The 26,217-nt window shown below is 40.7% G+C and overlaps 1 protein-coding gene and 1 pseudogene across 2 annotated transcripts in view; one reads left to right on the forward strand and one right to left on the reverse strand.

Annotated features, from left to right (window-relative positions):
- ZFYVE9 (zinc finger FYVE-type containing 9) overlaps nt 1-16,798 on the reverse strand; it is a 190,709-nt gene extending 173,911 nt beyond the window's left edge. Inside the window, exon 1 of one of the 2 annotated variants that reach the window (XM_045897698.3) lies at nt 16,408-16,798. The gene's annotated coding sequence lies outside the window, so the exon portion shown is untranslated. The remainder of the gene's footprint in view (nt 1-16,407) is intronic. The other variant, XM_045897697.3, reaches the window with a different exon arrangement.
- Nucleotides 8,712-8,788, forward strand: LOC123860589 (U4 spliceosomal RNA; annotated as a pseudogene).
- Nucleotides 16,799-26,217: the final 9,419 nt, after the last annotated feature.

Consider the following 26,217-nt stretch of genomic DNA (forward strand, 5'->3'; position numbering starts at 1 on the left):
ACAAACCATGAGAGACTCTTAATCTCAGGAAACAAACTGAGGGTTGCTGGAGTGGAAGGGGGTGGGAGGGATGGGATGGCTGAGTGATGTACATTGGAGAGGGTATGTACTATGGTGAGCGCTGTGAATTGTGTAAGACTGATGAATCACAGACCTGTACCCCTGAAACAAATAATACATTATATGTTAATAAAAAATAAAAATAAAAAAATACAGGCTGTCGGAGTTTGGCTCATTGATAGCAATAGGGATAATGATGCGCTGAAGCAACAGAAACCAGGTGATGGCACTTAAAACCAGAAACCAGTGGACCACAGTTATCATAACTGGCAAGATGGGAAATAGCCAATAAACCTTGACCCACAGGGTGCTGTGGAGATAGTTAACAGAACACGGTGTCATTAGAGCAAAACAGGCAGTCAACAGTGCTGCTTAATATATACAATCAAAATAAGGCAAGAATGTATAAGCACAAGGCTAAGGGTGGTGCCCTTAATTAAAAAAACTACTATCCCTTGCCTAATTCCTAGACCTGATCTAGTTTTCAGATCCAGACCCACCAGCTTAAAGAGATGGCTGGTTCCCCAGGAGCAAAGACCCTGCAACATATATATATGTTAAATACATACAAATATATATTTAAATGATTACCCCCAAGTCCTTCTCCAATTACATTTACGGCTATTTACTCCAGTGACTATACAGTGGGAAAAGGAAAATACCCAGACATTTAAAGAACTATTGGTCACAGAGTCTGAGTTGATGTTGATATCTAGACACCTGGAACATCATTATTGCCCTATTAAAGGAAAAAGAATATAGGAACTAAGCAAACTCCAGCTTATAGTGGGGTCCACTGGTCTACAGACCCACCTAGCAGTCATTTTCCCAGGCCGTGAATATAACAAGATTGGCATCCTTAGAAGTTGGGTTAATCCCTACCCTGAGTCCTTGGGCTCTGGAGTAATAACTATCATAGGGGAAAAAGCCAAGTGAAACCTGCAAATATCTAAATGTTTCCCCACCCCTTGGCCAAAATAGCAAATCAAAAACAGTACTGTACAGGGGGTGAAGGTAAGAGGAATGGCAGAGATTAGTGCCACCCTTAGGATCTCAAAGATGCAGGGGTAGTGGTCCCTTTCATATGTTTCTTTATTGCCTCTGCAGGAACCAGCTGTATTGTGGAGAATGATTAGAGACTACCACAAGCTCAACCAAGTAGTAGCCATGACCACAGCTGCCCCTACCAGATGTATTATGTTCGCTACACCTGATAAATATATATAGCCTCAGGTGTATGGCATTTAGCTACTGATCTGGCAAATGAGTTCTTTTCTATACCAATCAGAAACAGTTCCTTTCACATGGAATAAACAATCGTATACATTCATGGTTTTTCTTCAGGGCTATATTAATTCTCTTACTCTGTCATAATAAAGTCTGAAGAGAACTAGATTCAAAACAGCACACTGATCCATTTAATCATGCTGATCGTGCAAGATGAACAAGAGATGGCTAGCATGCTGAAGTACATGGTAAGATATACATGTGCTCCAAAGGGCAGGAGAAAAACTCTACAAGTATCTGAGGACATGCCATTTCAGTGAAGTTTTAGGAATTCAGGAGGCCACAGTCACGCCAACCCATTCCCTCCAAAGCAAAAGACAAACTGCTGTATCCTGCATCTCCCACTACAAAAATGGAACCACAACATCTGGTGGGCTTCTTCAGATGTTAGAGGCAACACATTCTAAACATAGGAATATTGCTGTAACCCATGTACTGAGTGATATGAAAGGCTCACTGCCAGCTTTGAGTAGGGGAAACAACTCTACAGCAAGTCCAGGTTGTAGTGCAAGCAGTCCCTAACCCGTTGGAGATCTAAATGTTGGGAAAAGATAGAGAGTTTATAGCAAGCCTTAGTGGGAGAATCACAGGCACCTGGAGATCTGCAAGACAATCATGCTATTACAAAAAAGCTCCTGGTGTGCTACTGGGCTCTGAAAAGAAATTGCTTGACCGTTGGGCACTCCATGTCCACAACTGCTCATAATGAGCTGGGTTCAACAGGAATCTCCAAGTTACAAAGTCAAGTGAGCTCAGAAACAATCCATTATGAGATGGAAATGGTACATCGAAAATCAAACCCAAGTGGGGCACCTGGGTGGTACAGTAGGTTGAGCATCCGACTCTTGGTTTTGACTCAGGTCATGATCTTGGGGTCATGAGATCTAGCCCTTCATGGGGTTCTGCACTCGGCAGGGAGTCTGCTTGGGGTTCTTTCTCCCTCTCCCTCTGCCCTTCCCTCTGCTCGTGTGCTCGTGCCCTCTCTTAAAAAAAATAATAAATCTCAAAAAAAAAAAAATCAAACCCAAGCAGAATGAAAGGGCCCAAGTAAGCTGCATAAGTAGGCAACCAAGAGTTCCCTAACGCCTACCACAATTGTTCCAGCACCCATTCCTCAGTTCACATCTATAGCTGTTTGGGGGATCCTATATGACCACCTTGAGGAAGAGATAAAAGCCAAAGCCTGGCTTATAAATGGCTTATAAATGACTCAGTATGTGAATGCAAGCTGAAAAAAGAAACAACTTCATTACAGCCACACTTAGGGCTGACCTTGACAGTGGAAAGGGAAAATCTTCCTAAGGATAGAGCTTCAAATGATGCATCTGGTCATGAACTTTGTGTAAAAAAAAAAAGTGGCCAGAGATGAGAATATATACAGACTCATGGGCAATTGCAAATGGACTAGCTAACTGGTCAGGGGCCTTTAAGGAAAAAAACTATACAATTATTATAAGAAGGCATGAGTGCAGGCAAACGAATAAACATATGGGAATGTGTAATAGTGCATAAAGCGTGAAAATTCTTTTCATATGTTAATGCCCCCCAAGAAGCATCCAATGTAGAAGAGACATTGAATTACCAAGTGAACAAAATGACTCAGAGAGTTGACATGAGCCACCCCAGAACTGGCATGATGGGGACATGAATAAAGTAGCCAGTGTGGCAGAAACCAAAATAGAAGCAAAGAAGGAGGCATGGACTCCCACTTAGCAAGCCCCAATCAGGCTACCACCCCCTCTGAACATCCAATCTGCGAGTAACAGAGACCCAACACTGAGCCCCCAGCATAGCACTATGCCTCAAGCTGACCAACCAGTTACAACATCATATTCCATCCATCTTGAAAAGGCCAGCAGTTGATCACCACAGGTATTCAATAAATACTTATTCCAGGTATGGGTTTTCCTTTCCTGTCCACAGAGCCCCAGCCATACCACTAGCAAAGGCCTTACAGAGTACCTGATCCACATAGAATCCCATATAACATAGCATCCAACCAAGGGAACCACTTCACAAATGAAGGAATTGTGGCAGTGGGCCCATAACCATGGGTTCCAGTGGTCTTATCACATAACAGCAGCATACAAAAGCATCCAGCCTTAATAGAGTATTGAAATGGCTTACTGAAGACACAGCTGATATACCAGATCAGAGACAGGAATGGTGTGCTATCCTCTAGGATACTGTATATGTACTGATTCAGAGCTATGTTCCCAGTAGGACAAACACACAGGTCTGAGAACCAAGGCAGAAGCAGAAATGGCCTCCACTTACCATCATTCCCAATGATCCACTGGAGGACTTGGTGCTTTCCATATGTACAATGCTGGGCTCCAGAGTTAAAGATCCTGGGCATGCTTTTGCCAGGAGACATGTCAAGGATCATACTGAGCTATAAGTTATAGCTGTAGCCAGTGCATTTGGGACTCTGTCCCTGGACCAAGAGGCAAGAAGAGGAATCACCATCATGGCAGGGTAAATTAACCCTCATCCTCAGAAGGAAGTAGGTCTGCTGTTACATAATAGGAGCAACAAAATATATGTGGAACTCAGATGATCCATCTGGATACTATTTGATACTTCCTTGCCCAATTGTGACTGTGAGTGGACAAATGCAACCACTCCAGCCTGAGAAGAGTATGGTTCTCAGATACCTCAAAAATGAGGGGTGGGTATTACTAGGTAAACCACCCAGACCAACAGAAATGATAGCTAATGGCTAGGAGAATTTAGACTGAATAGTGAAGGAGACAGTGAGAACCACTGTAGCCCTGAGACCAGCTACACAGATGGGGGCTGAAGCCTGTCTCACTAACCCACTTCTTTGAAGTTTCCCATCAAGAAGGGAAGTCCAGGGCTCCTGGATGGCTCATTGCGTGGGGCATGAGACTCTTGATCTCAGAGCTATGAGTTCGAGCCCCACGTGGGTATAGAGATTACTTTAAAAATAAAATATTAAAATGAGAGAGAGAGAGAAGTCCATGGAACCCTGCAAGAACAGTTTTCAGAAAATGTTTGGAGACCTAGATCCAGCAACATGAGAAATGGACTGTGGCAATTACTTGGCTCTCCCTTCAAGAAAGAATCTGCATTAAAAAAAAAAAGAAGAGGGGCATCTGGGTAGCTCAGTTGGTTAAGCATCCAACGCTTGATCTCAGCTCAGGTCTTGATCTCAGGGTCATGAGTTCAAGCCCTGCATTTATAAAAATAAAAAAAATAAAAGAAGAATTTGCATTTAGGTGCAAGGAGACAGCTAACAGCCTTCAGCTGCTCATCTTGGTTTTCCAGTTGAGGCCAGACTCTTCTGGGGCAGCTCCTAGCCAGTGACTAAACATGGTGGGTATACTAGAACCTGGCCATTTCTCCCCACTGCAGAACTCCTCTAACAGGTGATTTTTGCTCTGGAGCTCCCTGTTGGATTGGCTGAGTTTTGTTGTGGTTGTTGTTGTTTTAATCTGTATCACAGATTGAGGCTTTTGTAGGTCAGTTCAGCTTGGACTCCCTTTCCTTTCACTGCATTATCTACTCCCCATAAAATCTCTTGCATTAACTGCATCTCAATATCTGCTTCCCAAGGGACCAAACCAACATATTACATAATTAGCTCTTTTATGAATCATTTCATTTAACTAAGGTATTACTGCTATTCCCATCTCACAGATGAGAAAATCAGGGCACAGAGAAGTTAACTAACTCACCCAAGATCACACAGTAAAAGCAGAACTAAAATTTGAACCCAGGCAGTCTGATTCCAAAGCCTGAGCTTTTAATCACTATGCTAGCCAAGGCATCTCAAGATACTAAGATGAGAGTATTTATTTTACATAATTTTAGGAAGCAAAACAAAGGGATAGATATTACAGAAAAACAGCACTTACCTAAATATAAAATAATTTTTTCTAATAATTATCAGTAACAAACAACAGAAGAGGTGCTTCGGGAAGTAATCAGGGCCTATCACCTGAGGGTTGAAATAGTCATGGATATTGTGAGAAGCTTTATAAAACAGATAAAAGTTCACCTAAATCAGTAAAAGATGTACTGCTAAGCATTATGTGGAAAAAGGGTTCCCTGGGCGCCTGGGTGGCTCAGTCGTTAAAGCGTCTGCCTTCAGCTCAGGTCATGATCCCAGGGTCCTGGGATCGAGTCCCACATCGGGCTCTCTGCTCGGCGGGAAGCCTGCTTCTCCCTCTCCCACTCCCCCTGCTTGTGTTCCTGCTCTCGCTATTTCTCTGTCAAATAAATAAATAAAATCTTAAAAAAAAAAAAAAAAAAGGAAAAAGGGTTCCCTAGCCAATAAACTGGGTAGTATACTGCTGAACAAAGTTAAACCAGTTTCTTTACTTTTACTCTTCATTTTTTTTTTAATATTTTATTTATTTATTTGACAGAGAGAGACACAGCAAGAGAGGGAACACAAGCAGGGGAGTGGGAGTGGGAGAAGCAGGCTTTCCCACGGAGCAGGGAGCCCAATGCGGGGCTTGATCCCAGGACCCTGGGATCATGACCTGAGCCGAAGGCAGACGCTTAACAACTGAGCCACTCAGGCGCCCTACTCCTCAATTTTTAAAACAGTAAAGTGTATTTATAAATCTCTATCTGAGGGATATAGTAAATTGAAAAACCCAAACTTATCTGACTAAAGAACACTTCCTTGCTCCCGGCCTAGGATGATTTAGTTCCAGAATCAAAATTCACTGATCAAAGTCTCCAGAAGTTAATAAGGAAAAGAATGACAATTTTCTAGCTGGTTAACAATTTTCCAACTAGCCAAAACATCACCTATCTATATGTCAAAATAAGCACCTCTAGGGGCGCCTGGGTGGCTCAGTCAGTTAAGCGTCTGCCTTTGGCTCAGGTCATGATCTCAGAGTCCTGGGATCAAGCCCCACATTGGGCTCCCGGCTCAGATAGGGAGCCTGCTTCTCCCTCTCCCTCTGTTGCTCCTCCTGCTTGTTCTCTCTCTTTCTGTGTCAAATAAATAAATATTAAAAAAATAAAATAAAAAATAAGCATCTCTAATACCTTAAGAAAGGTTATATAAAAGTTTTGTCACTAAAATGCATTTCATCTTTTATGCAAAACATGCCCTTCTTTGCTTTATCAATAAATCTCTAAAGATCTACAATAATGGGTTCACATTTTAATTACTGAATTCTCACTTTATGAGCAATACGAAAGCTTTATTTCAAGTGTGCTATTGGTGACCTGGTTATTTTCATATAACACAGCTCTAGATGCTTTTTTCTCAAACGCATATACACTATCACAAGAAAGGACAGAAGAATGGGGGTAACAGGTAGGGAGGAAAGAGGCATCAGTTAAAACTACTCATCCGGCTAATTCCCAAAGTTTCTGTGTTTTTATTTAGAAATATATTCTCTTTACTTATTACAGGGGAAATTTCTATGTAAATTACAATCCCTTGTTTTAATTCTCCTATTTTCCTTGGCCCATTGCCGCCTATTCTTTTTCTCCATTAATGATACTATCACCATTGCCTGGAGCTGTCCATATGCCATCTATCTTTTCATTCAGTTCTTTGGAAATTTGAATGGAATATTAAATGTGAAAGGGGCATTAACATCTAGTCCACCACTCATTTTCAGATCATAGAAATGAAGCCCAGAGATCAGTTATTATATTTTTCTAGTAATAGCAAAGCAGTCATTTATCTATTTCAAAAATACATATATGAAAGCTGAAATTCCCAAAATATATGCACATACTTTTTTTTTTTTTGAGAGAGAGCACAGAAGAGGGGCAGAAGGAGAGGAAGAATCCCATGCAGGGCTCAATCTCAGGACCCCAAAATCACCACTGAAGGTGAAAACAAGTCAGACCCCCAAGCCGAATGAGCCACCCAGGCACGCCACATCTTTTTCTCAAGCAAAATGCTACATGCCAGTAGTACACTTTAAAGGCAAATACCACCAAAGTCAACCAACTGAAGTTGAACTCTCCTGATATGAATAATTCCTAAAGCACTATGGAATTTTTTTTTTTTTGAGAGGGAGAAGGACAGAGGGAGAGAGAGAGAACCCCAAGCAAACTCCCCGCTGAGCACAGAGCCCAACTCTGGGCTTGATCTCAGGACCCTAAGATGATGACCTGAGCTGAAATCAAGAGTCGGACACTTAACCAACTGAGCCACCCAGACACCCCTGGAATATCTTAAGATAAAACAAATACAAAACACATGGAGAGGTTCACATGATGAAAAAGAGTGTAGACTTTGTAGTCAGAGACATATGGTTTGAATCATGGATGTGGGCTTAGGAAAGTCAATAAAAATCTCCATGCCACAGTTCCCTTAGTTATAAAACGTGCATGACACTATGAATATTATAGGGCATTTTAAGAATTAGAAATAACATATGTGAAACACCTACCAGAAAGACAGCACACAGTGGTCAAAATTTTTATATTATACAAATAAGTAACAGAAGGTAAAAGAAATCAAGGAAAACTCCATAAACCTGGAATCTTTTCGGGGGGGGGCCCTCTACGCCCAGCATGGAGCCTAATGCAGGGTTTGAACTCATGACCCTGAGATCAGGACCTGAGCTGAGATCAAGAGTCTGGCACTTAACGGACTGAGCCACCTAGGCACCCCAAACCTGGAATGTTTAAAGGACTGGATAGTGGGGCATGCAGAAATAGAAAGTGAGGCATGATGATACTGGAACCAACTCATAAAGGGCTGTGCCAGATTAAAGAATCTAAACCTTGCTTTTGGGGCGCCTGGGTGGCTCAGTCGTTAAGCGTCTGCCTTCGGCTCAGGTCATGATCCCAGAGTCCTGGGATCGAGCCCCGCATCGGGCTCCCTGCTCGGCCAGGAGCCTGCTTCTCCCTCTCCCACTCCCCCTGCTTGTGTTCCCTCTCTAGCTGTCTCTCTCTCTCTCTCTGTCAAATAAATAAAATCTTTAAAAAAAAAAAAAGAATCTAAACCTTGCTTTTTATTTATTTTTAACAACTGATAATTTATTAAAAAGGCTGATTTAAGTATCTGCAATAGTGACTTCAACACTGACTCCTGGCTCAATACTGATGAAAGTAATCTGTTTAACAATCTCACAAGGACTGTGCAAATCAATGAGTCACTTGTAGATCCCCATCTGAAAACAATCCCAAATCTTAGCACCCTCACCACAAGGAAGTTTTTCTTGTAGTGATTCTCAGAGTCTTGGTGGGCATCAGAACTGGTCCTTTCACTTTGAGATTCTTTTCCTTTGAACCTCTGATAAGTCAGCACATACCTTCTCCAAATACTTTAGGTTGCAGCTGGTTAGTTCTAATTCGATGAATCACCACCTCTGGTTCCACGGGTGCCTTCCTGGTGTCTTTAAAAGCCATGGCTGAGCTTTGCGCAGTGGCAGTATCATAGCCAATGAGGTTTATCCAAGGCGCGATTATTGCTAACTAAAAGCCATGGCTGTGGCGAAGTGCAGCTTCCTGACCGACTTGTTCCTTGGTGAGAGCGAGCAAACAGTGGTGAGTCAGGAGCAGGAGCGGGGCACTCAGAGCTGTAGCTGCAATAGCATCTTCCTCCCAATAGCACCTTCTTTTTTAGACATTGAGCAGAACCTTCCAAGAATGACCTCACAATAATCTCAAAAATAGTTTACTTCAGCTACTAATTAAAAACAAAAATATGGGCGCCTGGGTGGTTCAGTCAGTTAAGCGTCTGCCTTCAGCGGCTCAGGTCATAATCCCAGGGTCCTGGGATCCAGCAGGTATCTGGCTCCCTGCTCAGAGGGGAGTCTGCTTCTCCCTCTCCCTCTGCCCCGTCTCCCTACCCTCCCAAACCCCCCCTCATGTTCGTGGTCTCTCTCTCTCTCAAATAAATAAAATAAAATAAAAACACAAAAACACCTACAGGCAGTTATATCACCAGAATCACAAAAAGGTCTAGACGATGTATTCTTAAGGTTTTTCTCAAACTGGCAGTGTTTTGCTTCAACTACTTTTTAAGGGTTGTTTCTCTTGTTCAATTGAAAATGAAAAATGGAGACTAAAATTTACATAAACCCGGACAATGTTTCCACAAAACTTTTAAACTGCTTGCTCTTTATTTTAGTAATGAGAATTGTGAGAGAGCTATGTTCTGCTTAGATATAGTAACAAAAACATATACCATTTACTTTTTCATTTTAATAAACTCTGGCAGATAAACTACCAAACTGTAACCATGAGAGGTTAGAAAAGAACCATATTACAGGGGCACCTGGCTGTCTCAATCCACAGAGCATGCAACTCTTGATCTCAGGGTTGTGAGTTTGAGCCCCATCTTGGGTGTAGAGATTACTTAAAAATAAAATCTTTAAAAAAAAAACTTAAAAAAAAAAAAGAACCATATTACAAACAGAAATGCATACCTCTTCATTAATCCTAGTTCAAAAGGCTCCAGAACTATTGTTTTTGGTAATTTTCTGTAGAAACTCTGACATTCAAAACAACTAAAAGACTGTATAACAAACCAGTGAAGCCTTTTAGCTCACTCAGTTGAGACCTGAAAGTGATCCTAATCAGGTGGGAAAATACTGTGGGTGATCCACTGCATGTAGAATGAAGGTTCAAACTTGCACTTTGTTTGCTCAAACAATAGTTCCTTGCAGTATTTCCTAACTAGTTTGAAAAAAACTTTAGAAACATTAGCAAGTCATTATTGCTGACTTTAAACTGTGTCCTACAAAACCTCATAGAAAAGCTTTAATATCTTGAATGGGAACAAACAATAGCAGACTATGCTATGTATAATAATAAAGAATAGGAGCACTTGGCTGGCTCAGTCTGTGGAGCATATGACTCTTAAACTTGGGGTTTTAGGTCTTAGCCCCACATTGGGTGTAGAGATTACTTAAAATCCTTGGGGGTAAAAAGAATAAAGAACAATGACTCAACTGTATTTATATAGAATTACATATCATGGAGAGGTAATGGCAATCCTTAAAATCTGTCAGACCTCACTGCTTAGAAATGTAAATGGGTAAACATGCATTGGACTCTATCTTTTTAGAAATTTTTAGCAATTAAAGGAAAACTAAACCTAATGTTTACAATTGCCTTTTGTTAAGAAATATTCTTAGAAGACAGCCTTTCAGTTGGAAATCCCCATACCACTATCCCCATTACCACCCAAAGCGGTTAACTAGTTCTGTCAAGTTCACTGTTTACTAAACAGGAAACTGGAAAGTTCACAGCTTTTATCCTCAAGGTAAAAAAGACTCCATATTATCAAAGAATTTGGCAATTTATCTGCAAGTAAAAGCTTCAACAATTTACCTAATGACTGTAAATGGAAGTTATAATCCTCAAATAGAGGCTTAACTTACCACTTCACACCCACTAGGATGGCTCTAATCAAAAAGACAGTAATAAGGGTTGGTAAGGATGTGCAGAAACTGGAACCCTCTTACACTGCTGGTGGGAATGTAAAATGGTGCTGGTCCTTGAAAAGATTTGAACAAAGAGTTACCTTTTGACCCTGGCAACTAGGTATGTACCCAAAAGAAAGGAAAACATTTGCACATTAAATGCTCATAGCAATATTATTCATAACAGCCAAAAAGAAAAAAATAACCCAAACTGACAAAGGGATAAATAAAATCTGGTATATCCATATAATGGAATATCATTCGGCAGTATAAAGAAATGAAGTGCTAATACATGGTACAACATGGACAAACCCTGAAAACATTATGTTAAAAGAAAGAAACCAGTCACATATCCTATGATTCCATTTATATGAAATGTCCAGAACTGATAGGTAAATCCATATAGGCAGAAAGCACATTAGTGGTTGCCTAGGGCTGGGTAGATTGGGAGGAAAACAAAGTGGATTTCTTTTTGGAGTGATGAAAATGTCTAAAATTTGATGGTGGTGATATCTGCATAATTCTGAGTATCCTAATAGCATTGAACTGTACACTTTAAATCGATTAACTGTATGGTATCTGAACTATATCTCAATAAAGCTGTTATTTAAAAAAAAAGAGCCTTACGTAATATTTTAAATTTAGCTGAAATACATGTGTTCTTCACTTCACATCTTAAAGTTAATATTATTTCTCTAAAGTAAATATTATTTCAAATAGCCAGAAGAACCCAGGACTGAATATACCCAAACTTTTCCTAATTAATGAAAAATTCTAGACTCATTTTACCATTTCCTTAGGTCTTATTTCCTAAGACTCCTTCCCTCAAAAGATGCTAAATTTTCATTTAAGCTTAATTAATCTTGAAAACCTAGGGCATGGACTTACTACTTCTGTATTTTAAAAAATGCAAAAGAACTACCATCATAGATATTAAGTCACATATCCTTAAGGATACATTATCATAAACAATCAGAAAAAAGATAAATCACCATAGAATTATCAACTAAACTATTATAGTCCAAAGCCTAGAGCCACAAAAGCATTTTTTAAACTTAATTAGACAAATGTAAGGATTTTCAACTAAAAGATAATTTATAGGAAAAAATTAACATTTTTATAAATAGTTCTCTAATATAAAATCCCAAATGCCTCAAGATACCCATCAACACACATTAAGTTCTCCTTTTCCCTTGCCTAATACGAACCCAGTAACTTTTTCTTGATTTCAATGTGTCCACAGAGATTTCCTCATCTTTACCTTATTTTATTAAAGGCTGTCAAGAAATATTTTGTAAGTATAATACATTATAACTGTTCTCATTTTTCCAACAGTTCAGTCCCATAAATGGGCTTATAATAATTAAAAGAATTTTAAGTACCACTTAATCTGTAAAATAGGAAATATTTTATAAATAGCATTTTTGAATTGTTTTAATTAAATAACATTTATTTATAAAGCATAAAGCATTCCACTAACTATACCATTAAAATACTAACTCTACTGATACCTTGGTTTCTCCTTAATTTAGCAATCTCTAATAGTTCAAAATTAATCATACTGATTTTATTTCCTAGTTGTAAACTGTATTAATAATGATCTTTCAAGTTCTTTCACACAGAAGTAAACAAGAAGTATATTTTCCACTTTCAGGGTAACAATGATTTACCAGAACTCACGGGACTGAATTGCAGCTCTGATTTACACATTATATCATTTAATCATCACAATAATCCTATAAGATGAGTTATTAAAGCTTCATTTTACAGAATAATAATTGAGGCATAAAGAGGATAGGAAATTTGTCCAGGGTCCTCCAGGGTATAAGACTGAATCCCGTATCTGACAGCTCTAAAAATCTAGATCTAATCTACTATAGTTTGTAAGGAAAAGTCTGTTTTGAAAACCCTTCAATTTTTAAATAATGTAAGTTTAATAAATTGATCTGTTTTTGAAAACTAAGTATATGAACTATTTTTATTCAATAACTGCATCTACTTTCTTTTGTTGATTATTATACACTAAGAATGTTGCTCTATATAACGCAAGTCAGGTACACCCAAGTAAAATAAAAAATCATGTAAAAGTCTGAAAATGAGTAATGGAAAATGAATAAAACTCCAACAATGTAATTAGTGTACCCTATACACAGAGAATAGCTCATTTATTCAGTAAAAATGAAATGGGAAATATGTATAACCACGATCAAAATTGTTTTCTATAAAAAATTTTTAAGAATTCTAAAAGTAGATTCAGTCTCTAAAAAAATTAAAGCTACCATGTTTTAAGTCACATAGAAATTCTAAACCTTAATTTTTGTTTTTGTTTTTCCCAAAAGAAGGAATGGATGTGAACATCTATCAGGCACCTTCTAAGAGACAGATCCTGAGCTAATTGCTTTTTATTATTTTTTATCTCATGGAACCAGTTCTACTTCTCTGTGATGGGAACTATTACTCCAATTATTACTACATAAGAAGCAACTCGGGATCTACATGTCGCATTGTTCTAAAAGTTGTAATAAGGATTCCTGCCCACATCTGACTCCATACTCTGCACATCATGCAGTTAACAACCATAAAACACCACACACACACACACCATCCTTTAGGAACATAAGAATTTAAGTTAAAATGCAGGCAATTATCTTTTAAACAAGATTTGTGCCTTGCAACTCGTCTGTGGCCAGCACATAACAGGTGCCAAATAAAAGTTTACTGAATGGGATGAACACTGGTAGAAATGGGATCATCTTCATTCATTCTGTCTAAGGGAGTTAATATACAACTGTTGCTTACCAAGCAACATATACAACTTTCTCCTTACAGAATAAAACACTGAATCAGGAATTGGAAGATAAGGGAATGACCACATATAAAAATTACTAATATTCTTAAAAGGTAAGCTATTGGATTAAATATTAGAAGCCTTAAAGAGAGATCCAGCATATTCAACTCAATTACCAACTCTTGTCTGACGCTGCCTTTTAAGAGTTAAACATGTTCTGCTTCCACAGTTGGCTAGCTGCTAGCAGAGACCACTGTTCATTTTTGTGTTTCCTAGAACACCAAAGACAGGACCTGACACTTAATAGCTAAAATTTTATAAAGATCTTCTACAAATTACAAAACCGGTTCAGATGACTTCACCCTAAAAGCCTTGCAAGGCAAGTATAATATCTATCTACATTTTTATAGACAATGACTTCAAAGTCCAAGGAGAGACTAAGTGCAAGATAAGTGGCCAGGTATCCTTCTATAATACCACAGCTACCAGAAAAGGCTCTCAATATATGTTAAAGGGTATTTCAAGGGATAGCTGATTCCATTTTCTTTCTAAGATTGTAAACACCATTATCTGTTGCTGTGAGAAATGACTGTATTGCCACTTAAGATTGATAGCTTTGCTAGAAAACAGATACTGTCATTAGGCTTGACAAGGTTAGTTAACTTTTTTTTTTAAGATTTTTTTTAATTTATTTATTTGAGAGAGAGGATGAGAGGAGAGAGAGAGCACATGAGAGGGGGGAGGGTCAGAGGGAGAAGCAGACTCCCTGCCGAGCAGGGAGCCCGATGAGAGACTCGATCCTGGGACTCCAGGATCATGACCTGAGCCAAAGGCAGTCGCTTAACCAACTGAGCCACCAAGGCGCCCCAAGGTTAGTTAACTTAATCTAAGTTTAACTTATTAGATGGTGATTCTCAAACTTTAGTAGGACTAAGAATCAGGAAGCTTGATAAAAATAAAGTCCTTGGGCCACCATTATCGCTAGAAATTCTGATTCAAGGTACCAGGAATCTGCAAATTTTAACAAGCACTCTCAGCTGATGCTAATGAGGGTAGTCTTCAGAGACACATTAAGAACTGAACTAGATTTCTGAAACTTAATCTCCCCAATTTTTTTTAATCAAGCCAGTTTTTTACAGTTATAAATATTTAAGCAAAATCTTACAAAAACAATCCAAGGCTACTCCATCTAACAGGATAGGTCCTCAAAAATGTTTACTACACCAAACCTCCCTAGACCTCATGAGCTCTCAAGTCAGAGGTCTTTTAGGTAGTTACCCAATGTTACTCTGTTTAAGTTGATGAATTCAACTATGACCACAATGTAATTTAGTACAACATTTTTATAAGTCTTACACAAATGACTGGGTGTTAAACAGTAAAAGGGAACAGTTGAACTCTGAACCTAATAGAAATAATAATTAAATCATAATAATTTGATTAATAAAGTAATCATAAATCAATAATTTTTAAATCACCAATAGTGCAAACCCATTTAAAACTTTAAATGACCATCAAAATGTACTAATAATAGGGGCGCCTGGGTGGCTCAGTCGTTAAGCGCCTGCCTTCGGCTCGGGTCATGATTCCAGGGTCCTGGGATCGAGCCCCGCATCGGGCTCCCTGCTCGGCGGGGAGCCTGCTTCTCTCTCCCCCGCTCCCCCTGCTTGTGTTCCCTCTCTAGCTGTCTCTCTCTCTGTCAAATAAAAAAAAAAATGTACTAATTATAAAATTATGGGTGACTTTTCCCTCACTATTAAATACTGAGTTGACACAGTACCTTTCTGTACTTCTCAAATTTTCTACAGTAAGCATATTTATTTTATTCACGATTATAAGTTTTAGAAGTACTTATTAATCCTACAACCTTCACATACATAATAGGAAAACAAGAATAACCTGTAACCACATTTATCGTAAACCATAAACACCCAAACACCTGACTTAAGGTATCAAACTGTAATCATCCCTTTTTTTCCACATTAATACCAGAACATATCACTTAACCTCCAAAATTTAGACCATGTCCCATTTCCATCAGGTATGTTATTAGAACAGCACGACTTTTTAAAATCCTCTTGTCATCCGTTCTGTGGATCTATTTAGGTGGAACATTTTTGTACCAAGAACTGAGGCATTAAAATATTTACACTCTCTTATTAGGGAGAAGAGGGAAAGACCATTGTAAAAATATATATATATTTTTTATAATTGTATTTATGTAGGAAACTTGGCGCAAAGACAGAATGGGGCTTTCTCCAAGCCAGACCACTCTTAGAGGCAAAATATAATGTAATAGAAAGCGGCGGGGATGAGCCACTGGCAGGCGATGAAATTTCAGCTCAAATAAAACGCAAACGGTTGTTTTCAGCGCAGTCAGATCGGTGAATGACACTCGGGAGTACTGGGGGCTCTCAGAGCCCCGCACTTTCCGCACTCCAGTTCTCACCAGCCCTCCCGCCCCTCCCCCCGGGACTTTGCGGGACTCGGTATGGGGCGCGGAAAAGCCTAGGCTGTTTGCAAACGGGCGTCCTCTGCCTCCCTCTAGGATGTACGTGCCGGGCCCGGGATAAGAGGCTGCGCTCGGCCCGGGCCCGGGGCCAACCTGAAGGGTGCCAGTGCCCCCGCCAGCACCCCCGCCCCACACACCCGGCCGCGCCGGAACCAAGGCCAGGGCGACGGCTTCCCGGCGGCGCGGGGCCTAGTCGCCCCCCGCGCGCCGCCCGCCTCCCGGGGGACGCGGAGAAGAAGGGGTGAGGGCCCCGAGCCGCGGGGTGGGGGAGGCGGCCGCAGCTGCAGGACGCCCCGTCCGCCCGGCCCGAGGGCTGCTGCCAGGGCCCTTCCCCGCGGCGGAAGGCCAGAGAGCCCGGGACCGCGCGGCGCCACACGCACCTCGAACAGCGGCCGCCGCCGCCACAGCATGGCCGAGGGGGTCGTCCCTGAGTCGACAGTCTCCTCCGGAGGGCACCGGCGCGGCCCCAGGCGCCGCCGCGAAGCCTCCCGCTCTTGAAGGGGTGGTGGTCGCCGCTGCTACTGAGGCCCAGCGCCCGCCGAGCCTCATCGGGCTCACGGGCCGCCGCAGCCACGCGGTTCCCGGAGGAGCGCCGCTGAACCAGGCCGGGGGCGCAAGGCTGCGGCGGGACAACCGAGGTGCTGCAGGCGGGGATCCTCCGCGAAGCCTCCAGCGTCGCCGTGGCCGCTCCTGCCGCCGGCGCCGCTGGGCCACAGCGCCCCCTGGACCCCACGCCCGGCTACGGCGCCGGGACTGCGGCGGCCGCCCGGGCACGAGCCGCAGGGAACGCGGGGGAGCGTGGCCTGGGGATGGCGGGGGCCCCGCGCTAGCCGCGCTGCCCTCGGCCCGCCCCCGACAATGCCTCCCGGGAGGCGGAAGCCCCTCGATCCCCACCGACCGTGGCGGGTGTCCGCCCCACCCCCCACCCCTCAGGCCGTGAGCGCCTTTGCACCTTTTCCTTCTCTCCAGAAGGTACATGAACGTTTCTGTCACTCGGACGTTCACCTGAGAGCAGGAGGTGAGGGAATCTGCTCGTTTTCATCTCTCATGATTCGAGAAGGATCCCTTCTAGCCCTTCAGTGTGTCTGGGTGTAAGAAGAGTGACCCAGAACTAGCAGTTTTTCCATACACACACACAAAATCCTCTCCCAAAACAGATGAATTGTCTTTGACCTTAACTTTTTTTGGATCTAGAAATTTCCTACAGATACCAAATCCTTAATCCCAAACTGCCCCAAAATTAGAGGGGGGAAAAAAATATATATATATATGTGTGTGTGTGTGTATATATATATACATATATATATATACACATATATATATGCTGAGCAAGAGAATAGCCAACGGGTTGTCCTGAAATTCATAAACAACTTAAAGGTAAGAAAAAAACACCCATCTTTTCTAATTTACCCCTCCCCCACCTCTACCTCTTTCATCCCAACCCCTGTCAAATCCCAGGTAAGTCTCTAAAGGAAGGAAATCGTTACATAGCAGGGGCTGTGGAATGGTTTACAGATACCCCGAATTCGATCCCATTCAAGCTCTAGAGTGGAAACATCAGAACCAAAAGCAATAGAAACAAAAAGACCGTCGGAAGGGAAATAGGGAAGGAAATTCTCCAAATCCTCTGGACCCAATTTCCCAAGTAACAGTACATTATTTTATCATAGAGTGCTATAGTAGAATGAGCAGGGACTTTGGTGGCTGACTGTTCCTGATATTAGCAATTCCAGCTCTGTCATGTTTAGCTTTATGACCCTGGGCAAGTTATATAATATTTCTGAACCTGGGTTTTCTAATCCCTGCCTTGCTGGTTGTTGTGAAAATTGGAAATGATTTATGTAAAGGAACTGGCCCAGAGAAGATAGTCAATGTTAGTTCCAATTATTGTTGGTTCCAAAACACCCTCTCCCTCTTTCTTAGATTCAAGATTGTTCCCATCTGTTTTTGTTCTTTCTCAATCTCTGTGTGTAAATATATCCCTATCAAAAGATGAGTGCACCAAAAAGGGAGGGGGGAAGATGGTGCATTGTTCTTTGTCATCTCTGGTCTGGGTAAAGTTTTCCTAAATTTCACTGATGGATTTATATAACATCCCTCCACTGAGGAAAAATAGAGCTTAATACACTGGATGCTATAATATTCTATTGCATAGCAGATTTTAGCATAAAGCTAGTATATTTTTCTGTACATAAAAATTACAAGGCAATCTCACCGTACCTTGGGTTATGTCCTAATAATAATAAATCTTTATTTATTATTTTTTTAAGATTTTATTTATTTATTTGACGGAGAGAGACACAGCGAGAGAGGGAACACAAGCGGGGGTGGGGGCGGAGAGGGAGAAGCAGACTCCCCGCTGAGCAGGTAGCCAGATGGGAGGCTTGATCCCAGAACCCTGGGATCATGACCTGAGCCAAAGGCAGACACTTAACAACTGAGCCACCCAGGCGCCCCTAATAATAATAAATCTTAACGAGAAAATTATATAAGGTCTCTGGAAACTTTCAAATAATAATTTAGCAGCCACTTTAGAGAAAATATAACCTTACAGCTCTCTTCCAATCAATGAGCTATTCCTGTTCCTGTACAATCCGGACTGTGCCTTCACCACCTACTTCTGAATCACATTACCAAAAAAAAAAAAAAATCACTATCCCCTTTTTATAACAAGAGAAACTGGGGTTTAGAGAAACTATGATTCATCCTTATAACAACTCTATGAATTAAGTACTCTACTACCACCATTTTACATGTGAAATACATCCAACCTAGGGGAAAGCTGGAAGTGGAAGTAGACCCTGAGATTCTTTCAGTCTCCCATCTGATGCCCTAACAGTCCTTTTTGCAATATTTAGAAAATGCTATAAGAGTAAGTTACTAAAAATTTTCAATCTAGAGAAATGGGCCCTTTCATTTAGATTAGTTTGGCAGCCCAACATTAGCAGTGCTTTCAAAGCCTGGTTCACTACCACCACAGGAAATCTGCATTTGTTTATGCATAATCATGCTACCCAGGGTGTAGCTACTACATGAAGATGATTCATTTGTTCCCAAGACCAGTTTCCTCTTGCTTCACACTTTCTCTCTTTCTATTCAAATATGTTGCTGAAAGAGACTATCTTTATCATCACTACCACTTCCTGATCATAGTAGTCTACTGTAAATAATTTCATCCATAATTTCATTCCATCATTCAACTCTTCCTACCCAGTTTGCTCTCTGCTCCTGAAATATCACATCTGTTTTCCCCTCCTCTACTATAAATCTTTTTCATTTTAATCTTTTACCTGCTGTCAGTTGATTTGGTTACCGCACTCTCAATTTTGCATTGATTTCCACAACTATACAGTGACTCTAAAATACCTCTTTATTGGGGCACCTGGGTGGCTCAGTCAGTTAAGCGTCTGCCTTCGGCTCAGGTCACGATCCCAGGGTCCTGGGATCGAGCCCCACATCGGGCTCCCTGCTCGGCGGGAGGCCTGCTTCTCCCTCTCCCACTCCCCCTGCTTGTATTCCTTCTCTTGCTGTGTCTCTCTCCGTCAAATAAATAAATAAAATCTTTAAAAAAATAAAAAAATAAATTAAAATAAAATACCTCTTTATTTCCAATCTGGTAGACCTTTCCATTTTCATTTTTATGCCATATACATTCTGTAGAAAGCCAGTATTCTAAGAATAGTTTCTTCACGTGAGTTTAAGCTGTAGCACCCCGATCAAAATTTTCTTTGCCTTTAAAATTTGTTCTTAAAAATTGAGGCCTTGGAGCACCTGGCCGGCTCAGTTAGAGAAGCATGCGACTCTTGATCTCAGTGTCCTGAGTTTAAGCGCCATGTTGGGTGTAGAGATTACTAAAATAAATAAATAAACTTAAAAAAAAAAATCAGGCCTTTTACTTGTCACTTATACCTCAATAAAATGGAGGGAAATGAGGCCAAAAAGATATCTATTTCCTGGCTTTGTGAAAGGCAGAGGAGTCATCCTTAACTCTCGTGTTTCTGTCATGGACAATTGGTCACTGAGTCTAATAAATTCTACTTCTTGCTGTTATTGAAATTTCTCTCTTGGGGCGCCTGGGTGTCTCAGTCGGTTAAGCGGCTGCCTTCGGCTCAGGTCATGATCCCTGGGTCCTGGGATCGAGCCCCACGTCTGGCTCCCTGCTCAGTGGAGAGCCTGCTTCTCCCTCTCTCTCTGCCTGCCTCTCTGCCTACTTGTGCTTTCTCTCTGTGTGTCAAATAAATAAATAAAATCTTTAAAAAAAAAAAAAATTTCTCTCCAACTCCACTGCCACCCACTTTGGTCTAGAGTATATGGTTAATAAATTATATGTGCAGTGAATGAAAAGGAGGAAAGAGGAATGAATGAATATTATATTTGTGTATGAGTATATATATTGTATAAGCGTTTGTTTAAAAGAAGGCACAAAAACCTCTTTCATGTTCCCAATAATCCTTGTGCTTCCCAATTTATAGCACTTACTACACTGTCAATCTCTGTTTACTTATATGTCTCTCCTATCAGATTTTGAGCCCTGTGAGCCAGGTTCAGTGTTTGATTCTTCTCTGTGTCCCCACAACCAGTCTCGGCATAGAGTACAGCTTAGAGAATGTTAAACTGAACTAGGCTGGTTTAGCCTGATGTGCATCAAGCTAGTGCATTCCACACATTCAGTGACTTTTTAGGTCTTTCTCTTTAACTTTCAGGGCCCACCAAAGAGTAAGACTCCCCTCCAACAGGTGATTGCCCTGCAGCCCAGAACTGCCCCCAGCCTGCTGTCGCTGGGTTCCTCCACACCCCTCTGAAATCACCAGCCACAGCCAGGAGTCAAACCCAGAATTCACAATGTTACCAAACTAGCCCTAGAGCAGACCATGAGTCAGTAAAGCAGCACAAACTTAAAAACGGTACTGGGGACATTTGGGAGCTTGTTTGGTCAATTGAATCATTTAAAAAAGAACAAAGCAATTCCCATTTTGGGAATCAAATATAAGTAGGTGATTAAATATGTGAACAAAGATATATGCAAAAAGATGTTTATTATGTATTTTATTGTAGTTTAAAACAAAAATAAAAGGAAAACTGTAAATGAGTTAAATGAATTATAGTATACTCAAAGAAATACTATTCATTAATAATTGTGTTTTTAAAGAATTTTAAATGACATTGAAAACTGCTCATGATGGGATGCCTGGGTGGCTCACTAGGTTAAGCAGCTGCCTTCGGCCCGGGTCATGATCCCAGGGTCCTGGGATCGAGTCCCACATCGGGCTCCTTGCTCAGCAGGGAGCCTGCTTCTCCCTCTCTCTCCCTCTGCTTGTGCTCTGTCAAATAAATAAAATCTTTAAAAAAAAAAAAGAAAACTCATGATTCAATATCAAATTAAGAAAAACAGTGTTAAGGGGCATCTGGGTGGCTCAGTCAGTTAAGCATCTGCCTACGGCTCAGCTCATGATTCTGGGATCGAACCCCATATTAGGCTCCCTGCTTAGCGGGGAGCCTACTTCTCCCTCTGCCCCCCACTGCTTGTGCTCTCTCAGTTTCTCTCGTTCTCATTCTCTCTCAAAGAAATAAGGAAAATCTTTGAAAAGAAAAGAAAAACAGTGTTAAGTAAAAAAGGCTAGTGTATGATCCCAATTATGTTTTTATATATTTATTTAGAAGGAAATAGTTGAAAATGTCATAACTTATGAGTTTTTTTTTTTTAATTAAAAAAAATAATAATTTCAGGGCCCCTGGCTGGCTCAGTTGGTAGAGCATGCAATTCTTGGTCTTGGGGTCATGAGTTCAAGCCCCATGTTGGGTGTAGAGATTACTTAAAAAAAATTTTTTTTTTAATCTTAAAAAGAAAAAGTTAAAAAAATAATTTCAAAATATAATTTCAGATGTAAAGAAAAGTTGCAAAAATACTACAAAAAAATCCTATATATCTCTCACCCATATCTAACCACATTTGCTTTATTATTTTTGCTCACTTTCTTACATTTGCTGTCATTCTTGCTCTTTCTTCTATCTCTATAGATAGATACACTTATAGATGTATAAGCAAACTATTGTAATTATTTTCTGACCCATTTATCCCTAAATATTTTTCAGTGCATTTCCTCAAAACAGAGTACAAATATCACAGTGCAATTAGCAAAATCAGAAACTTATCATTGATACAATACTATGATTTAATCTATGATATTATTCAAATTTTGCCAATTGTCCCACTAATATTCCTTTACAAAATAAAATAATTGTTTTTTTCTGGTCCAGGATCCAGTGCAGGATCACACATTATAGTTAGTTGTTAAATCTCTTAAATTTTCTTTAATCTGGAACAATTTCTCAGTCTTTGTCTTTTATGATCTTAACACTTTTAAAGAATACAGGCTATTTATTTTGTAAAACACCCCTCAATTTCAGTTTGTCTGATTTTTTTTATTGATTAGATTCAAGTTATGCACTTTAGGCAGGAATACTGCAGAACTGATGTTGTATCTTTCCTAATGCATCAGGAGGCATGTGAAACCTGTATGTTCCTTCACTGGTGATAACAACTTTGTTCACTTGGTTAATTAAGGTGGTATCTGCTAGGTTTATCCAGTGTTAAGTAACTAGTTTGCTTTTTGTAATTAATAAATACCTTGTAGGGAGATCATCTGAGACTACACACAGGTTTTAACATTTATTGACAATGCTTGCTTGAAACAGTTATGACTGTAGTCGTTGCCAAATGGTAATTTTGTAATTCCATCATTATCATTCCCCATACACTTTTTTTTAAAGATTTTATTTCTTTGACAGAGAGAGACACAGCGAGAGAGGGAACACAAGCAGGGGGAGTGGGAGAGGGAGAAGCAGGCTTCCTGCTGAGCAGGGAGCCCGATCCCAGGACCCTGGGACCATGACCTGAGCTGAAGGCAGACACTTACCGACTGAGCCATCCAGGTGCCCCCATTCCTTATACATTTTTTATTTGCCTTCCTACTGTACAGGAGAGCTTCTTGCTTCTCCCCCATTTATTCATTTATCAATGTATTGATTTATTTCAGAATGAACTCATCAATTTTTATTTCTATGGATTGTATAATCACTGTAAAAATACTTTCAGATTTGGCTGGCTTCTATGTTCTTTTATCATCTTATCATCATTTTTTAAGCATTTCCCTTTCTAGCACTACATCCCAGAATTACTTTGTGCTTTCCCAGACTCTAGAATCACCCATTTCCTCTTTTTTTTTTAAGATTTTATTTATTCATTTGAGACAGATACAGAGAGAGAGAGCATGAGCTGGGGGAGAGGCAGAAGGAGAGGGAGAGGCAGACTTCCCGCTGAGCATGGTGCTAGACGAGGGGCTCCATCCCAGGACCCCGGGATCATGACCTGAGCCAAAGGCAGACGCTCAACCATCTGAGCCACCCAGGCACCCTAGAATCACCCATTTCCTCTTATAACTCTAGTTCCATTTAATGAAGAATGATGTTTAAAAATCAAGATCTAGGGGCGCCTGGTTGGCTCCGTTGTTAAGCGTCTGCCTTCGGCTCAGGTCATGATCCCAGGGTCCTAGGATTGAGCCCCGCATCGGGCTCCCTGCTCAGCGGGAAGCCTGCTTCTCCCTCTCCCACCCCCCCCCCTCCGCTTGTGTTCTTTCTCTTGCTTTGTCTCTCTCCGTCAAATAAATAAATAAAATCTTTAAAAAGAAAACTGTGATCTGATTTAGCAAATAAGTCACTCATATTATTGACAAATGAGTGAATTTCCAATAGAGGTCTTCATTGTTTCACTTTCTTCTTACTCAAAAAGAAAATATTAACCTTCATGTTAGAACTATACTCTGAGAGCCAGTAATTACATATTATTTAATTACTTGTTAAATTTATTTATTTACTTCTTATCTAATTAAACATTTACCATCCTCCCAGCCAGGAACATCAATGATCCTAGAATCCAGCATCTCCTACCATTTTACATGATGAGGGTGTGAAACCCAGGACCTGCCCTAGGTCACAAACAAGTGAATGGATGGATGATCAACATTTGAATCATGTGTTGCTTTTACATTTTAACCCACCTACCTGAGTATCTAGGAAAATATGTTTTCTGTGACATGCCAGAGTGGGGATGGGCAGTGAAGATATGTGAAACTATTGTCACTCATTTAGCTAGTAAGCCCTTCTCTCCAGGGTTCTAACAATGCTGTGTACCGGGCAGGAGTCAGAAGAATCAGGACACAGGAAGAGACTAAGTTCCTCTCCCCATCTGGGCAGACAGCAATAGGGCAGGCAAACAAGCCATGTCTTACTTTTGGACTTTTCTCTCCTCTTCTTACACCCTGAAGCATTGAAGAGATTGGGGAGACAGTCAGGCTTCCCTCAAGTCAGGGATTTAACAGGCCTGGCCCCAAGAGAAAGGATCAGGTTCAGACTTGGCCTCCAGACCAAAGCTCTCCCCTTGGCCTCAATCACTTAGAACATCACTTCAGTGTTACCTTATTTACTCAGCGTGTGTTTGTGAGGTGAGCCAAAGATTATTAATAATAACAGACCTTTACTTTTGCATACAACCCTTTGTACATGTACCGTCCTGTTTGAGCCCCATAATAGCCCTTTAGAGTGAGTAGGGTAGGGGTTAATAAACCTATTTTATAGATGAAGAAATGAGGCTCAAAGACCAAGGGTACCCAAGTTCATGGAGTCAATTTCAGGACTGAAACTAGGAATACTGACACAAATTGTAGTCGTCTTCCAGGTACTGTAGCACAGGCCTAGAAGCATTCACAGAATTATTATTAGTGATAGTTATCAATAATAATAAATAGCTACAATTTATGAGCATTTGTTGCTCATTGCACTAAGTGCTTCCTTTGCATTCTCATTTAATCCTCGTAACAGTCATTTGAAGTTGATGCTAACTTCTCCATTTACTAAGAACCTGAGGTTCAGAAAGTTTAAGGAATGGGTCCTTGATCACATAGCAGAAGTCTCAGAGCAAGGATCTGAACCCAGATTTCAGCTTCCAAAGATCATACTCTTAAGCTCTTGAATATTATGAGATCATGAGGGGAGATCATAATGGGAGCAGGGAGATCGTTGAGAAACAATTATTCAGGAGGGTTCGGGAAGCTCTTTTTGACGAAGTGACTTGTAAGTTGGGATCTGAAGGCCAAGTCCCAGTTAGCCAGGAGATAGCATGTGGAATGGCCTGATGTGAAAAAGCACCTGGGGAACTGAGAGTCAGCCAGTGTGGCTGGAGTGACGTGAGTAAGGAGTGAGTGTCAAGAAATGAGACCCAAGAGATTGGGCAAAAAATCAGGTCACAAAGGGCTGGTAACCCATGATAAAGATTTGGGATTTTCTTCTCAAGAAAAATGGGAATCTTTGGAGGGTTTTCAATCAGGGAGGGATGTAATTCAATTTATGTTTAAAATATCACTGGCTTGGGGCACCTGGGTGGCTCAGTTGGTTAAGCTTCTGCCTTCAGCTCAGGTCATGATCCCAGGGTCCTGGGATTGAGCCCTGTGTTGGGCTCCCTGCTCAGCGGGAAGCCTGCTTCTCCCTCTCCCTCTGCTTGCCACTCTGCCTACTTGTGCTCTCTCTCTCTCTGTCAAATAAATAAATAAAATCTTAAAAAAAATAAAATAAAATATCACTGGCTGCTAAGAGGCAATGGAATTGTAGAAATAAGATTTGAAACTTTTTCAGAAATCCAAGCAAGATGGCGGCTTGGATAAGGTCTCAGGTAATAGCAGTGAAGAAGGACAACTTTGAGTAGATGAATTTGCAGTATGTGCCAGATACTGTCAAATATATTTTCTTATTTAAGCCTCACAACAACCCAGTTGTGTGTTTCACAGATTTTTTATTTTATAGATGAGGAAGTTGAAATTCAGAGAGGTTCAGCTTCCATATCATGCTTCCCTCTGTTTAACAATGATCATCTTGGGGTGCCTGGCTGGCTCAGTTGGTAGAGTATGCAACTCTTAATCTTGGGGTCATGAGTTTTGAGCCCCACGTTGGGGTAGAGTTTACTTAAAAAGAATTTTTTTTAATGCTTAAAAAAAAAAAAAAGGATCATCTTATCTGCCAAGTAAAGAAATGGATATTCTGAACCCAGAGTAGGTGTCAGGGTGATTAGCATGTTAAAGCCTCTGTCTAAAAGACTGCAGTCTTTTTCACAAGAAAGAGGTCAGTCTAGCTAGAGAATG

This window comes from Mirounga angustirostris, unplaced genomic scaffold, assembly GCF_029215605.1.
Source record: "Mirounga angustirostris isolate CCGP_5_RB_7025 unplaced genomic scaffold, mMirAng1.0.hap1 SCAF_4, whole genome shotgun sequence".
NCBI lineage: Eukaryota > Metazoa > Chordata > Mammalia > Carnivora > Phocidae > Mirounga > Mirounga angustirostris.